At 41.1% G+C, this 18,424-nt stretch overlaps 1 protein-coding gene across 2 annotated transcripts in view; it reads left to right on the forward strand.

Annotated features, from left to right (window-relative positions):
* The window catches only part of LOC126246060 (protein spitz-like), a 624,919-nt gene that overhangs the window by 207,298 nt on the left and 399,197 nt on the right, over positions 1 to 18,424 (forward strand). For both annotated transcript variants that reach the window (XM_049948367.1, XM_049948368.1), the window contains one exon: positions 2,550 to 2,683. The gene's annotated coding sequence lies outside the window, so the exon portion shown is untranslated. The remainder of the gene's footprint in view (positions 1 to 2,549; positions 2,684 to 18,424) is intronic.

The raw sequence follows: 18,424 nt of genomic DNA on the forward strand, positions 1-18,424 counted from the left end.
CAGCGCAGCATTTTCTTTCTTGCAGTCAGTTTTAACAGGAAACCTGCAACTCATTGTTCAAATAAAAATACAGATTGTCCAACTGATTGCGTAATAAAGAGTCGTGTAAGGATTTGAACTAAATTGGTTAAGAACTATCCGAGGTTTTTAGTAACCACGTTTCCCGTATATTTATTACATGCATGGTTAAGTATTATATTACAAAAATATAGAGCCTTAAGTCCGTCCGAATCTCCATTTGAGTATCGGGTAAAAATTTGAAATAAATTATGCGATTATTTTTCGTGATTTTTGGTAATAACATTATACAGCTTGTCTTCATATAATAGTATAGATAACATTACTGATATACATTTAGTTTTGTGCAAGTATTAATCGTTCCTTATCTTTGAACAAGAGCTGTTTTATAAGAAGAGTTTGCCGCATATCCTCGATAAATTATCCTCCAATAATGAAAATCTTAGGACTGGCGTAATCGATATTTTACTACATATTTTAAATAGTGTGTTACTGAAAAAAAATTTAATGCTACCATTTTATGATAGTTACCTGCTGCATACAATGTAGTTAACCGAGAGAGTATAATTTGTGAATGACCGACACGTACTACTTAGAGGTAACATTCAAATACTGAGAAAACTTTGTGTTCATATTTTTCGTAGTTTTTGGCATTGGCTGGTACAGTAATACGAGAAATATCGCTGCAAAGTTTTAGAATCCAGAGCCATCAGATATTTTCAGTTGCAAAGAGAAGAGCAGCAAACGGCAAAAAAAGGTTTTACGTTTCTGCGGGGTAGGGGAGTGCGAAAGGGGGAGGGGGGGAGGAGTTACACCCAATAAATGCAACTTGACCAGTTAATAAAAAATTTTAAACAGTTTTTTAATAAATCATTTTACGAAGATGTAATGATTGAACAGCATGTTTCATTATTATGAATAAAGAATGTATTATTAGAAAGTCATTTATATTACTTGCCTACAAAAACGAAAATGTAATTAAAACGATATATTGTTCGTTAACCTCATTTTGTGTGTTACCGACTTGGTTTGGAAGTACTTAAAGTTTGAACATGTACGCTTACGTGTGCAGTGGTCATAGTATGTCAGTAGTTGAATGCTTATGTTAGCGTAGTAAATTAATTCACTATAAGAGCTTTAAGATGTGGATGGAATCTTTCCTGAAACGCTTTTAATTGTTAAGTCATCATGGATTTTTCTTCTGACAACGGTGCATGTAATAGTATTCGAAGTCTCTTTGTTTTTGGAAATGGGGAACGTAGGCGCCGCATGTATCTGTATGGGGCAGGGGATACAGCATTGCTTGTTTTATTCCCTATTTGTTAATTAAGAGACAGCTTTTGCTGGACTCTGACGGATGTTCTGTTCTCTGTAGCATGAACGTTTCTTTGCCCCTACAACGAGTTCTGTCCCAGAATTTGTATTACTGCATAATGCATTTGAAAAGTTTTAGATTTCTCTGCGCGTGATAAACAAATCTTCCATTAATTATTTTGTTTAATCCCCAAACATGTTTCACCACACTTGCTGCAACTAAAATGTTTTTTCCTTTTTGTTTTTGAAATATATACAAAGAAATTTTATGTCGTTTAAGGATATGTTAACAGATTTGGTTGTCGTTAAAATTACATTACTTGTGCCCTGTGGTTGCCAACAGAAATCATCCCCAAGTCATCTGCAACACAGGAATGTTGGGGCAACGTTTGAATTGACTTTTTGTGCAGAGTATAATCTATAAACTATATAGTCTGTCGAAACAGTGGCCTGCGCCCCCCCCCCCCCCCCCTCGGGCCCTCCGCAGAAAAGGGCGTCAACTTTTACTTTAGCTGACAATCTATAGCTTGAGCTGTACGTCGTTTACGTTTGACTGCTAAATTTGTTGTTGTTTATTGTAATACTTAAAATGACATGCGAACATTTCTATAATTTCGAGAGGTTTTCGTTTGGAAAAACTGTATGGTGTGGTTTACTATTTATGAATAGTGCTGCGTATTTTAAGAGCGATTACTTGTGTTTTCTCGTGCTGCGCTAACATCCCTGTATTGCAAATGACAGGCTGTATTTATTTTTAGACTTCTGGCTGATTGCTGTTGGCAGCCACAGGGCACACAAAGTAAAAAAATAAGTGAAGTACGTACGTAATCTAAACAACAGAATCTGACGTCAGCGTTTACATAACCCACATAAAATTTGTTTATATTCCAGAAAAAATGAAAAGGGGGAAAAAGAAAACGGTGAGCTGAACACAATTGTGATGAAACGCATGTAGGGATTAAAGGAAAAACATGGTTTCTTACAAGAAGTGGGACCTTCTTTATTTTTTTTTATGAAAGCAAAGGAACACAGCTGGAACGAGTCCATTATAAGTAGTTCTTCCATTAGCTTATTTGTAATTTTGTGTTCTTCAGAATCTGTATTTTCGTAATATTATTTTACACGAATTTAAAACTCACTTGTACAGATATTTCAGTTTAGAACGGCAGTGGTCGGTTAGGCGTGTGCTGAGCGCGCGGTGTCGTGTCGTGTTGCAGGCGATGGAGCTGCAGCGACGCCGCTGTTAGACGGCCGCAGCCCGGGGCTCGAGCGCCCGCCGCCGCCACGCCGCAGCAGCCGCCGTCCCGGCGCCGCGGCCATGACTCTCTGCCTCACGCCGCCACACAGAAAGGTACGTCCCTCTTTTGGCAACAGCCACCACCCAGCGGCGCGCCGTTCTTCTGGCGAACCAGTGTCGGTGCGCCACACTAACTTTCATTGCTCTCCAATATTCTGACAAGAGGGCAGCAGTTCTTGGGGGGAGAACAATTTTCCAAAAAAGATAAATACAAAGGTGCGAAAGTTTCCAGGTTTGATTTTGTTGTCAGGACTCTCGCCCAAATTACTGTCTGACAATGCTGGCTCATCCTTCTTAGTGATCAAACATGCCATATTTTTCTGAATCATAGTTTCACAATTATGATTACTTAACTATTTCTTCTTCACTACATTCTTTTTAAATGGGACTTGTTTATAGTAATGTTAACAGCTGCGTATGGAACTGTCAGTGAATTTCCACTTCTCATTGTGTTCCGCCAGCAAAATGTGCAAGGAACCACCCTCTAATCTTTTTTGTGTCTTCTGCTCGTTTTATGTAATACTTCAGACCACGACTCCGTTACAAATTTATTACAGAGCGAGGAATGAAATGAATATCCACGCAGATACTCATGCTTCGTTGCGTTATTTTTTTATATCCAATTTATTCAGCAGAAAACCATGTAGACGGGGAACCACAACTGTGACAATTTCAAGGATTAAGAAGGCGCTGAAGCTTTATTTAATCATTATATCATCAGATCACAACCGGTGACAGATGACAGGTAACTAACGTATGACATACTACTTACATGTCACCTGAGGATGCGGTTTTCAGTGCCACGAAAGCGGTTGTAAACTGATACGAGGGGCCTTCAATTTGTAATGCAACACATTTCTTTCTCGGCCAATATAGGCTGAAAAAATGCGGAATTCGTTGTGGGGCACGTTGGAATATTACCGCTTCAGCCCGTGTTATGTTCATGAAATTCCGATAGGTGGCGGCGCAATACGCAACTTTCAAAATGGTGTCTGTAATGGAGGTGCGTTTGGTGGATACTCAAAGACGCTTGTAGAATGCCTATGGAGACCTGGCAGTGGACCAAAGCACGGTGAAACGTTGGGAGAGGCATCATCGCAACAAGTTTGCGCAAACCTGACAGATCACACTAGTTCTGGCCAGCCGTATACAGCTGTGACTCGCGTTGCAACGTGTGGTGTAGCGATTCTAGGCGCTCAGTCCGGAACCGCGCGGTTGCTACGGTCGCAGGTTCGAATCCTGCCTCGGGCATGGATGTGTGTGATGTCCTTAGGTTAGTTAGGTTTAAGTATTTCTAAGTTCTAGGGGACTGATGACCACAGATGTTAAGTCCCATAGTGCTCAGAACCATTTGAACCATTTTTTTTACAACGTGTGGAGACTCTCATTCGTGGCGGTCGACGGTTCACAAATCAAACCTTCGCTGCTCAACTGGACGTCTCTGTTGGTAGTGCTGAAACACTCGTCCGCCACTTCGGGTGCTCACAAGTGTGTGTCCGGTAGGTTTCTTGCCGCCTAATGATACCATAAAGAATGACCAAGTACAATCTGTGCGGAATAGCTTGCGCGCCACGAGGCTGATAGTGACAAGTTTATTGATCCAGAATGATGTTGGCTCCAACGTTGACCAGTAGAGCGCCATCATGTGGCATACAGGCCCTCCCACTGAGGTGGAGCAAGGCCGTCACATTGAACGGAGTTGCGTTGAAAAATAGAGTTTTCTAAGTAAGAGTGGAGAATAATGTGGTGTATTGAAATCGTGAATAAAACGAACCTGCTTCCAGGAAAAAATTGTTGCATTACTTATTGAACGCCCCCTCTTAACAAAAAGATTAAATATAGCTGTAGCGCCTTCAGTCCACGAGAGCATTCCATTATACTATTAAGCAGCCGCTGTCTGTCTTGTCATTGCCAGTCTGTCTTCCCAGCCTCTAATGTTTGTGTATAAACCGTCTGCCCAAGAAGATACAGAAAACACTGTTCGTTTCATTGACAATTTAGTTCATGTTCTGCACCGGCGTTACTAACCATGTCCTTCTGCGCCCTGAATCCAGTAACAACAACAACATTGACAAACTGCCTATTGGCTTCTGTCTCGGGTTCTTCGGCCGACGTTCATATAATGATTTTTCTGACGTTTCGCCAGCACGAGTGGCTGGCATTGTCAAAGCTTCACCCTCCATTGCCGGTGGTGAACTGGAGCCGAGCTCGCGGGCGCAGACTATATGTACCTGGCGCGCCAACGTCCGAGGGCTTCTCCGCGGTCATTTCCGGTGCGGTTCTCCTCTTGCTACCTGCGACGGTCGTTCGCTGCAGTACGGGAAGCCAGGATCCGTTGACCTTAAGGCTTTCCTCTTTCTTGTTCAAACTGTTCGCGTGTTTTTGTATTTCTACAGCTTCTCTGAACAAGCGCGTGTGATAGTGGTTCTCTACTATCACACGCGCTTGTTCAGAGAAGCTGTAGAAATACAAAAACACGCGAACAGTTTGAACAAGAAAGAGGAAAGCCTTAAGGTCAACGGATCCTGGCTTCCCGTACTGCAGCGAACGACCGTCGCAGGTAGCAAGAGGAGAACCGCACTGGAAATGACCGCGGAGAAGCCCTCGGACGTTGGCGCGCCAGGTACATATAGTCTGCGCCCGCGAGCTCGGCTCCAGTTCACCACCGGCACTGGAGGGTGAAGCTTTGACAATGCCAGCCACTCGTGCTGGCGAAACGTCAGAAAAATCATTATATGAACGTCGGCCGAAGAACCCGAGACAGAAGCCAATAGGCAGTTTGTCAACAAGTGGCCACGAAAGCCTCAACAATTTTGTAACAACAACATTACTTTTCCCTTCTAAATGTGGTCCAAATGCATCGGTGCAAGCAATGTATTTTTTCCATATCACATGGAATTTGGCGTTATAATGCAGCTTGAGTTCCTCACATGCATGTAAAATTACTCTTGCGCCTGTAAATCCGATAAACACCATTTTAAGCATGTTGCCGTAAGTGAATGTTGTTGTTAGATGTCACGTTTTATATCCTTAATTAGAAGTCATTAAGTGGTGACTTTAACTGTCGCTTCACAGAATGCAATGACGCAGAAAACTGATATTCAAAGTGTGTCTCGGTTTTGGACCCTAACCGTAGCAAAATACTGGAATAGCCCGTAGAATTCCTATAAGGTGCTATAGTGGTGAGCACATTTCGGTAACTGCGTTTCCTGTGGTGATAACAGCCAGTTGCTTTATATGTAGTATATCCTAATCACTTCCGTTTTACCGTTGACAACAAGCAGGTCTTCAGTCACCACTCTCTCGTCCTCTTCAGGTTTAGTCGGCTTGAAATCGGATACTTGTGCGCCGACTCTCGACTGGAAAGTACACCGTTCAGAATCCTGCTTATGGATGAGATTTTCATTGCCAATATTTGGCCGGTAAGGAGAGGATTAAATTCCAAACCACTCAGCAGGTGAGAGCATGTGCTCTTCGCGAGAATTAAGCAGTGTGGCGGCACACAGTTTCACCCTCTCCCGTCTTTCATAATCATCATCTCATAAAACAACACAAACATAACACCATATGTGATTACAAGCACCTACATTCTTCACACATGCGACACAGATCTCAAGTATCTGCAAGGAAACGGGCCAGTCTACACGAAGAAAGAATACGTTTTCCGACAGGCAGCCGAACCCACCCCGTGAGTGTTCTAGCTAACAATCCCATACAACATTTACGTTGTTTAATAATTCTCCGAGTGGGGTCTTTGAGCTCGATGCTCCCATGGCTCTCTTGGAGAGGAACAGGAAAGTGTACCGGCACCGGATTTTAAACTCACCTAGTCTTTCATTTCTTACTCGTCTGAAAAGTGCATAAACAGAACACCATTGCACGAGAACTCGCCGCATCATCCACTCGCCGCATCATCCACTCGATAAAAATAAACACCTGACGTTTCGTAACTTAACAGAAAAGAACGGCAACGGCGGCGGCGACGACGACGACGACGACCACCACCACCACCACACCCATCTCTCCGCACCCCCCACCCCACACCCTCCAGCCCCACCACTGCTCAACTATAGAACTAACATTTTGCGTCCACCATCTATTCGAGAATTATGTATTTGATCAAAAGCTGACGGTTGCAGCTTTGGCTTACTAACATTGCTATTTATTGAAACTTTTCCTGTACGTGATTTATACTGTGAATGAGAAATATGTACTTGGTTAAAATTAGTAAGTTAGAGGGTTTGCATACTGACGTTAACATTTATTGGAACGACGTTAAGTTATTTCAGATGAATTGATTTTGTTGCTCGTAGTCAAGGAAATTCGCAATTTCTTCTCCGTAAAGGTTTCGAAAGCTGTAATCCAATGTTTAGGTTTGTACAGCCAGTCTTCGAGCAAGATGTCACAGTAATTTAGACACCGAAATCGGGTTTGGGAAGAAGGTGGTTGAATTACCTCTTCGGTCATCCACATTTAGGTTTTCCGAGGTTTCCCGAAATAGGTCAATGCCGGAAATTTTGTTGAAAAAGGCACTTTCAAGTTGCTTCCCTAATCAGAGCTCGTGCGCCGTCTACAATGGCACCCTCTTCTACGGAATGTTAAATTGTAATGTTCCTTCCTTGTTAGTACTGCCACCAATATAAATTTCGTGTATGAGTACCAAATACAGCATTTTAGAAATTAAAGCGTATTTCCTCCGCATAATTTAATCGCCTTAACGTAACCTCTATTCTTTGAACGTTATTACGATTACAGTCGTTGCAAGTGACCTTGGAGTTCTCGATAAGTTGCAGAGTGGACATAGTGAATATGGTATCATGCCGCTCGTAGGAAATGCACGCTAGATAAGACAGATGAGTGTGCCATGCTACTGTTCCAATTGTCAGCCCGAGTTTACTGAGTCACGGTGAGGTTGTGGTGACGTTATGCGCAATCATCTTATTTAGTGTGACTCAGTGTTTAATAAGATAAGTCGCCTATTCAGATGACGTGTAAATCATTCCGTGAGAGACTGTGAATAGCTTCCTTCACTGACAACTCCCGGAAAGGACGAATATCCTGCGCGTTTTTAGAGAATTTCTCTTTCGGTCATGTCTTCAAAATGCGTGTATAATCCTTTGAAGCTATGCTTTAGTAACACTGTGTTCTGTGAGAATATTCATTTCGTGACCACCTTCGCCTACTGCAGAAACCTCTTTTATCAAACCGTAAGTGTCCAAATTATCTACCGGTACAAGCGTAGTTTTGTAAAATGCCGTGGCATTTACAAGTTGGGGCAAATGCCCAGAATAAATGCCTGGACAAATGCCAAATATTCATAAATGCCCGAACATATATGTATTTTTAAAGACCGCTAAGTGTCGCTTATAAAAAAAAAAAAATTTAAGCAGATAGTTTGCATTGAAGCGGTGTTTCGTAACAATGCTTCTTTAGTGGTTGGATAGAAACACCACTGCTTCTTTAGTGGTTGTGTAAAAAAGCTGTAAAAGTGGCTTGAGAGTTGGGGGAAAATTAGTAGAGGAAATAAATTGGATTGTAAACGTAACTTTTTACATCTTTAATGAGGTCAATTCTTGGGATGGTAAACAATAAAAAAAACTCAAGTTTAAAAGTAGTGTTTGAAATAAAGTATAGTTTGTATTGACTAGCTAGACTGTAGGTGGTATTTTTACTTCTACTATACTACAGCAAAAAAGAAAAGGAAATCTTTCTCAGTCAGTTTCTTGACCTTCATAAGTTGAAGATACATGAGGTTCCGACTCTGCCCCAGATTTTCCTGAATCTGATTCCTCACTGACAACTGGGTTCTTTTCCATTTTGTCTCTGCTTCGACTGTTGAGTATGGGTTTTGCCTTGAGATCAACAGACGTAGGTTGTTGTCCTGCTCCATTAATCAACTTCCAGTTACAGGAGAGAAAAGTTAGTTTTGCAGCTCTCTGATGCTTTTATTATTATTTCTTTCTTGTCTCAGACGTTATGTCTGGTTAAAAATGGAAGGTGACGCGGACCTTGATCAAGCGTGACTTCCTTTTAACTGTACGGTATGTGTTACATTGCATTTAGGAACTTTCGGGTAATTGAACAAGTGTCAATAATTACAGATTTCTGTAGTTGTATATATAAGTTTGGATGTAGCTGTATTGCATTGATGTACTGGTGGATATTGTGTTGTATGACTCCTGTAGTTGATAGTATAATTGATATAATGTCAACTTTATCATGATGCCACATGTCCTTGACTTCCTCAGCCAGTTGGATGTATTTTTCAATTTTTTCTCCTGTTTTCTTTTGTATATCTGTTGTATTGGGTATGGATATTTCGATTAGTTGTGTTAATTTCTTCTTTTTATTGGTGAGTATGATGTCAGGTTTATGTGGTGTTGTTTTATCTGTTATAATGGTTCTGTTCCAGTATAATTTGTATTCATCGTTCTCCAGTACATTTTGTGGTGCATACTTGTATGTGGGAACGTGTTGTTTTAATAGTTTATGTTGTAAGGCAAGTTGTTGTTGTATTATTTTTGCTACATTGTCATGTCTTCTGAGGTATTCTGTATTTGCTAGTATTATACATCCGCTTGTGATGTGATCTACTGTTTCTATTTGTTGTTTGCAAAGTCTGCATTTATCTGTTGTGGTATTGGGATCTTTAATAATATGCTTGCTGTAATATCTGGTGTTTATTGTTTGATCCTGTACTGCAATCATGACTCCTTCTGTCTCACTGTATGTATTGCCTTTTCTTAGCCATCTGTTGGATGCGTCTTGATCGATGTGTGGCTGTGTTAGATGATACGGGTGCTTGCCATGTAGTGTTTTCTTTTTCCAATTTACTTTCTTCGTATCTGTTGATGTTATGTGATCTAAAGGGTTGTAGAAGTGGTTATGAAATTGCAGTGGTGTAGCCGATGTATTTATATGAGTGATTGCTTTGTGTATTATGCTAATTTCTGTTCGTTCTATAAAGAATTTTCTTAAATTGTTTACCTGTCCATAATGTAGGTTTTTTATGTCGATAAATCCCCTTCCTCCTTCCTTTCTGCTTAATGTGAATCTTTCAGTTGCTGAATGTATGTGATGTATTCTATATTTGTGGCATTGTGATCGTGTAAGTGTATTGAGTGCTTCTAGGTCTGTGTTACTCCATTTCACTACGCCAAATGAGTGGGTCAATATTTGTATAGCATAAGTATTTATATCTTTTGTCTTGTTTCTTGCTGTCAATTCTGTTTTCAGTATTTTTGTTAGTATTTGTCTATATTTTTCTTTTAGTTCTTCTTTAATATTTGTATTATCTATTCCCATTTTTTGTCTGTATCCTAGATATTTATAGGCATCTGTTTTTTCCATCGCTTCTATGCAGTCGCTGTGGTTATCCAATATGTAATCTTCTTGTTTAGTGTGTTTTCCCTTGACTATGCTGTTTTTCTTACATTTGTCTGTTCCAAAAGCCATATTTATATCATTGCTGAATACTTCTGTTATCTTTAGTAATTGGTTGAGTTGTTGATTTGTTGCTGCCAGTAGTTTTAGATCATCCATGTATAGCAGATGTGTGATTTTGTGTGGGTATGTTCCAGTAATATTGTATCCATAATTTGTATTATTTAGCATGTTGGATAGTGGGTTCAGAGCAAGGCAGAACCAGAAAGGACTTAATGGGTCTCCTTGGTATATTCCATGCTTAATCTGTATTGGCTGTGATGTGACATTATTTGAATTTGTTTGGATATTAAGTGTGGTTTTCCAATTTTTCATTACTATGTTTAGGAACTGTATCAATTTAGGATCTACTTTGTATATTTCCAATATTTGTAGTAACCATGAACGGGGTACACTATCAAAAGCTTTTTGGTAATCAATGTATGCGTAGTGTAGCGACCTTTGTTTAGTTTTAGCTTGATATGTCACCTCTGCATCTATTATCAGTTGCTCTTTACATCCTCGTGCTCCTTTGCAACAGCCTTTTTGTTCTTCATTTATAATTTTGTTCTGTGTCGTATGTGTCATTAATTTCTGTGTAATGACTGAAGTTAATATTTTGTATATTGTTGGTAGGCATGTTATGGGACGATATTTAGCTGGGTTTGCTGTGTCTGCTTGATCTTTAGCTTTCAGATAAGTTATTCCTTGTGTAAGTGAATCAGGGAATGTGTATGGGTCTGCAATGTAACTGTTAAATAATTTAGTTAGATGTGAATGTGTTGAGGTGAATTTCTTTAGCCAGAAATTTGCTATTTTATCTTTTCCAGGGGCTTTCCAATTGTGAGTCGAATTAATTGCTTGGGTGACTTCATGTTGCAAAATTATCACTTCAGGCATTTGTGGTATCATCTTGTACGTATCTGTTTCTGCTTGTATCCACCGTGCATGCCTGTTATGTTGTACCGGGTTTGACCATATGTTGCTCCAGACGTGTTCCATGTCTGTTATGTTTGGTGGATTGTCTATTTTAATGTGTGTGTTATCTGTTGTCTGGTAAAATTTCTTTTGGTTTGTGTTGAATGTTTGGTTTTGTTTCCTTCTATTTTCACTTTTTTTTGTATCTTCTGAGTCGTTTGGCTAATGCTTGTAATTTCTGCTTCTTTTCGTCTAATTGCTCTATCACTTCTTGTTGTGAGATTTTACCTAACCTTTGTCGTTTTTTCCGAGATTTCATTTCTTATAAATTGTGTTAGCTGTCCGTTGTCTTTTCTCAGTTTTTCTATTCTGATCTGTAGCCTGTGTTGCCATGCTGGTTTTGTGAGTTTCTTGTGTGTGTTGGTTGGTTCTGATCTCTGCCTAGTGTGTATATTTAGTGTAGTGAGTGCTCCTATATAAACTAGTAGTTGTAACTCTTCCATAGTTGTGTTTTCATTTATTTTGTTGTGTATGATTGTGTTGATAGTTTTTATTGTTGTTTCGACTTGTGGGTTATTTGGCGGTCTATGCAAGAATGGTCTAATGTCTGTATTTGTGTCTTTGTATTCTATATATGTCAGCTGATATTTTTCTTGTATATCTAGCTTGTGTGTCACTTCGTGTTCTATTTGTGCTTGGTCTGGTGGCTGTCTTAAAATTTCGTTTTCCTCTGACTGTTTAATTGATGCGTGTTGTTCTTTGTTTGTTTGCTCTGGGATGTTTGAGTCATTTACTGTATTTTCTTCTTCTTCTTCTTCTTCTTCTGACTGCACATTATTTTGTTCCAGTATTTGTTGAACTTGTTGTTTGATGTTTTCTAATTCTGACTGGGGTATCCTGTTATTTTTTATTATTACACGGATCTGATCAGCTAGTCGTTGTTCTGTTAAAAATTTTAATTCTGGGTATCTGGTAATAAATGTTGTGTATACTTGTGATCTGTATCCAGTTGTGTTGGTTCCTAGGTTTGTTGCTTGGTAATAACAGAAGATGAGGTGTCGATTAACTTCATCTGACCATGTCATCCTCTGTCTTTGTTTTCCTTCTAGGGTGGTTGCAGGAAGCATATCCTGCAAAACACCTCTATTTGGATTTGAATCATTTTCCAGTTGGCTAGCAGTGTCGTTACCATTGTGGGCGGGCATAGGGTTCATGCGTCGTCCCCGACCATGACGGCGCTTGTCCGAGGCTTCTTTAGTTCTGTCCTGAACCAACTAATCACACTAAAAGGGGGGTTAGCCCTATTAGTGGTTTGTTCTTTTCGTCGCCTTTTACGACTGGCAGAACATACCGGAGGTCTATTCTTTTATTTTTATTATTGTGCGTCCATCCAAAAGTGCTGAGGAAATGATGTGTAGCAGCAGATGTGATTTGTGCGCCCAGAATTTTTACGGCAACTTCTGACAATTCACAAGCTCCTCTTAAACCTAGTCACTGTAGTAAAGGATTTATATGATGTTTGTTACGTTCCTGAGGGTGATGACCCATTCCTTCCCACAAAGATTGTCTGAACCAAATTCCTTATTTGTCCATATAATCAGCAAAGTTCTTTCTAATCTGAATAATACTTAGTTCACAGTTCTTCGTTCTACCACAAACCAACCTTGTTGCATCAAGCATCTTTATAGGCTTTAGGTTACTACCTTGTCCTGCTGGATCAAGATTATTAGCTGCAAGGTGAATAGAAGAGGGCTTGTTGAACTTTGTGGCTATTTTATGAACTTGATACTTGTTTAACTGTAGAGATGTAATAAAAAAAAGATTGGTTGATAAGCTCTCATCACTTTCTCAACTCTCACTCAGAACGCGCGCGCAAATTAGAGAGAGAGAGAGAGAGAGAGAGAGAGAGAGAGAGAGAGAGAGAGAGAAAGTGATGCATACGTGCGTATGATAAATCCCTTCCATCAAAAATATTTCTTCTCTTAATACCTCCTCTGTGTTACCACAGACGACGTGTCGCTGACCTCATTTGTACTAAAAATTGCAGTACCCGTGAGGTGCATAAATTCTACTAAATGTTCAACATCTTTAGTCTTCTATAGTTTTTGTCCCCTGCGCAGAAAACAGCGTGTAGGTCGTGAGTCCGTAATCATGAGGCTGTAAGAAATTCTTAGCGAGGAACTGTTATTTTAGAAATCATTTAATTTCCGATCAGTTTGTTTATACGGGATGCAATTACATTCCACTTAGTCGCAAACACTTTCTATTCTTCAACAAAATAATTAACTGCGTATTTCTGTAATTACAATCACAAAGTTCTCAACTAGACATTGCAAGTCAAGTCTTACATGATACCGCGGCGGACGTGATGCCCGTCCTCCGCGACTCTGCCGAACGGGTTATGATCTTACTGCCCAAGAACTTCGCCCGCCATTCATGTGACGCCCGATCCGAAGGTCACCGAAGTGCTTCGTCTGCCTTTTCTTTTTGTAGTTGTTTATTGTTCTGCTATGTATTAATACATGTGAAACAATGGAATGATTCTACGCTATTGAGAGATCCTTCAGTTTGAAATTCAAGTAAATACGCAGTTTAGTTGATCTAACATTAATAATAGATTACCATTTTGGCGTACAACATACGAACGCAGTAGCCAACCGCGGAGAAGGACCACAATTTAGGCGGTCTTTCTCACGAAACCCGTACCGGACAAACCCTCTGTCATCGGCAACCCACACCACACTACGTCATATTGCCACAGCTGCCTCCTCAACTGCTCTAAGAAGAGCTCCTTGTACCTGAATATGACGGTTGCAAAGCCAGAAATATTACAATTGTGATCCCAAAAGAATATTAGGAACTGATTCTGTCATTCGCGCCGCAGATATGGTTGGAAGCAGTTCTCCACCCGTAACTAATTTGACTTGGAATGTCAGCAACTAGAGACTGATACGCGTGATGGTTCTCAAAACTGAGTTGCATGTGATGGCAGTAGTCACGTCTGTTTAACTTGAAAAAGCGCTGTTGAATTTTTGGATAACCGTGCCGAATATTGACACTATGTTAGTACGTTTGAGGCGCTCATTTTAATGATTTGTCCCCTGTCTCTAGTTTTAAACACGCCCTTTAAATTTTTTTAATTCATTCAGTAGTAAATTGAATGTGTTTTTAAAATTATGAATGACCATTTGTCGTAAAATGAATGTCAAATTATACATGTAAATTGCTGTATTGTTTTCAGCACAAAGAGAGTAACAACATAAATAATTATCATAGTTGCATATTTTTCATTGCGAAGGGCTCGTTATTTCTTATAATTACTGAGTTTTCTCAAACGCCTTAGCAAACCTGCATATAGTACTTCCCAAAATATGAAATATACACCATAATGATAGTCATTTGAAAAATGTTACAAAATCCATTTACATCTTTTGAAACAAAGAAGTTATATTGCGTTCTAGATACATTAAATTTGCTTCGTGCCTTAAATTGCACCGACCAGTTATGTACCTTGTAATACGACCTCATTGTGTTTCAAGAGAATTATAGAAATATGTTTCCTGGTTAGCTGCTACATGTTTATTGCTATTTAAATACGTGAATGAAGCGACAACAGTCAGTTTGCCCTTCCAGTACTCAAAAGTGTTAATGGCAAAATCATGAATCTAAGAGGTTCAACGCGTGAAATAAAAAGTTGAAGTTTTTGTTATGTAACAGTGTTACTTAAATGTATAGGCAACGTCATTAATAAGAACCAAATAATACTGATCTATCATTTAATTAACTGTCAACCAGTTCATTACATCTGCCGAATCCAGTACTTTTCATCCTAACACGAAGCCTTTCGCAGAGTTTGGTAGATAACATTCACTTGCATACCAATTTTTATGGTACTCACATGCGTTCCGTAATTTGTCATCCAAATATCACTGTTAAAATGTTCGTCGCACCTGGAGTGAAGTGAAGATCGATTGATGTGAGAAAATGAGCGGGAAATGTAATCTGCTGCTTATACAGTTGTGCTTGTCGAACGCCAGGTTAGAATGGAAGACAGATTTCTTAATTACTTCTGGAAATGAAACGTTGACCACGATAATTTTTAATCAAATATTATTATTCATTTTTGGTAAGTGTAAGTTCATTTGTACACAAGATAGGAAAAATTGAGGCCAATATGAAAGAGTCGAAAAACTGGTGACGGGAAAAAGAAATATATATACAAAAATTCGAGTAATGGAAGCTATTTGTCAGTTGTAGATTGCTTCTGGTTTCCGAAAAAATATGTAATTTGTACAGTACTTTCAAAAAAGTAAAATTCGCACTATTGTGGAAGGCAGGCTCAGTGAAAAACCTAAAACAGTAACAGTTATTTAAAAACGGGCCATAGTAACAGCAAAAATTCGTAAAGCTGACTTGAGGCATGGTCGATTGCACGTCATAGCACGATTGACTTATCACGCTATCACGATCATTTCGACACGGAGTGTGCAGGAGTAATTGTCAAGACTGTTATTTCTCCCAGATCGTCAGACAAACCAGAGCTGTCACCGAAAGTTGTGTAACACGTTTACCAATTTCTAACAATGATGCTCGCATTCTGTGGGTCCTTAAATCTCTCTCTCTCTCTCTGGATGTATAGCCTCGTTGAAGGCACTTCTCATCATTTTGGTTAAGGGAAATTATGGAAACCACACAGCGGTATGGCTGGGTTAACATTTGAACAGGGTCATACCTGAAAGAATGAATTTAGTCACCTTTGCTAATACCGTTAGGTTCTGACTAAACTACTGGCTCCTGTCGAGTGACGGAAAAACGCAAGAGCAATAACTTACTTGTGACTCACTAAATGAGGGCGTGTAATCGTTATCTCCCCACACTTTGTCACTACCGAACGTGGTAGCACGGTGGTGAAGGCACTGAACTCGGGCAATGGTGAGGGAATTTTATTGTGATATATGGAAAGAAGACGATCCTGTTATTTTGGCAGTAAACGCACTCTTGGTTGAAGTAGAGAGGATACAAAATGCGAAGTTGCAATAGCAAGAAAAGCGTTTTTGAAAGAGAGACATTGGTTAATAACAGTCAAGTTAAATTATTAGTAAGTATTTTCAGAAGGTATTTGTGTAGAGTTCAGCCTTGCTCGAAAGTGAAACACAGATCTGACAAGAAAAGAACAAAAGCCTTTGAAATGTGGTAATACAGAAGAATGCTGAAGAATAGATGAGGGTAGATCGTATGACTAATTACATGATACTGAATCGAAATCCGAAAAAAAGTGTGGGGCACAATTTGCCTAAAACAAAGGATTAGTTGAGGCATGACGGAATCATCATAGTGACAGAAGGAAAAGAACGTAGAGTGACTCCAAGCAGGTCGAAATGGATGTTAATTGCATTAGTTTATGCAGAGATGACTAGGCTAGCTCTGGATAGTTTAGCGCGGTGAGCTGTCTCAAACAAGTCTTCACGACGACGACGAGGCCCTATCCACGACTGCTAGTTTGGCTTCGAATGCTTTTCACACTTCAAGCATTAGTCGGCGTTACCACATGACAGAAAACACGCCCCACTGCGTATTTCCACCAGAACCCGCCTGATTTTCAGTATTCCAGATACATACCTAATTGGCATCGTCTACCAACCTCCGAAGGTAGGTGGGATGTCCAGTTCTGAAACTGCTCCGTCAAGTCTCGAATCTGCATAAGAGCATATAATTATTGCTGGTGACATGAACATAAATTTTCTGTTCCACAGCCCCTCTGCAATAAATACAGACGTATGCTATACCCTGTGAAGCTGATGATATTTCAACTTCTAGCTACACCTCATGTAAAAAATTGTCACTGTCACCGGCATGTCTGTCCATGGCATTCCCTAGAAAGCCCAAGAAATAATCAGCAGTAAACTATCTGTGGAGTGTTTAAACACATCAGTGTACGTCAACTTCTCGTCGAGAAAGCCAGCTTGGAAGAGTTTGTTTCTTCGGTACACACAAACGAGGAACTAAAAGAATTTACTGGCATTCTTAATTAGACTGTACGAAAAACACGCTCCAGTAAATACCGAAAAGTCAGAAGGAAGCTAAAAACGATTTAGGAAACTCAGACTCTACCCTTGACATACAGATCCTCCTGCGGGTCCGGGGTAAGAATAGGCCCGAGGTATTCCTGCCTGTCGTACGAGGCGACTAAAAGGAGTTTCAACCGTTTCGGCCTTCCATGTGATGGTCCCCCTTGGGGTTTGACCTCCATTTTTCAAAATTCTACAGAAGTACGAGCTTTTTGGGGAAGGACGCCTTACGTGGTGTATCACTGGTCCTCCGTGCACTAAGACCTTGGCACTCAGCATTGTAATGGTGTTGTAACCATACCCACTATTCCTCAAATTGGGCCTAAACGCCTGATGGGTTGTACAAGTTACGCCCATAGTGCGTTCCCATCTGCACCTACGATCATGATGGACTTGCCATGGCACCCGAAATCCAGCACGGTAGCCAGCCCGTTGTGGTGGGGTCGTCATGTACCCTCTAGGTTGTAGCCCCCTGACAACACAGGGATCGTACTGCCGATACCTGAGCTGCACCCTCCCCACGTCGGCCAAGGAGTAGATGCCCGTCTCCTTGGGGCATCAGGACTCCCGGCAACGGTCATCCTGCCAGGTGGCCCTTGCTGAGGCTGGGTGGCGCCCGTGGGGAGAGCCCCTGGTCGGAGTGGGTGGTATCGGGGCGGACGTTTCGCAGATTAAACGTCAACATGTATCAGGTCGCTCTGCGGCCGAGTCTTATAAAAAGAAAGGTACTGTCTCTGGTTCTGGTTCTTCTGCCCTTTCCCCTTTGGCCACTCCCTGGGAGGAAGGACAGGCCCGCCGGCTTGGGGCGAAGTACTTCCCCCGCTATTTGGTCTGTTCTCGGACCGATGGGGGCACGTTCGCCACCTCCAAGCCCATGTTCTTTGTCCAGCACATCGAGGACATCTTCGGGGAAATCGAGGCTCTCAGTAAAATGCGATCGGGGTCCGTTCTTATAAAGACCGCCTCCGCCACACAGTCGGCGGCGCTCCAGGCGTGCGACCGACTAGGGGACATCCCAGTGTCCATTGTCCCGCATCTGGCACTGAATAGGACGCAGGGTGTTATATTTCATCGGGACCTCCTGCTGCAATCTGATGAGGAGCTCAGGGCCAACCTGGAGCGCCGAGGCGTGCATTTCGTCCGGCGAGGCCAGCGCGGCCCCAAAGACCGTCGCATCGACACCGGAGCCTTTAGCCTCTCTCCCGGAGAAGGTAAAGGTGATGTGCTACCGGTGCGACGTGCGACCTTACGTCCCGCCTCCTATGCGCTGCTTTCGGTGTTTGCGCTTTGGGCACATGTCGTCCCGGTGTTAGGCTGAGCCCCTTTGTGGCGATTGTGGACGTCCTCTTCGTGAGGAACATACATGCACCCCACCACCTCGGTGCGT

Source organism: Schistocerca nitens, chromosome 1, assembly GCF_023898315.1.
Source record: "Schistocerca nitens isolate TAMUIC-IGC-003100 chromosome 1, iqSchNite1.1, whole genome shotgun sequence".
Classification (NCBI taxonomy): domain Eukaryota; kingdom Metazoa; phylum Arthropoda; class Insecta; order Orthoptera; family Acrididae; genus Schistocerca; species Schistocerca nitens.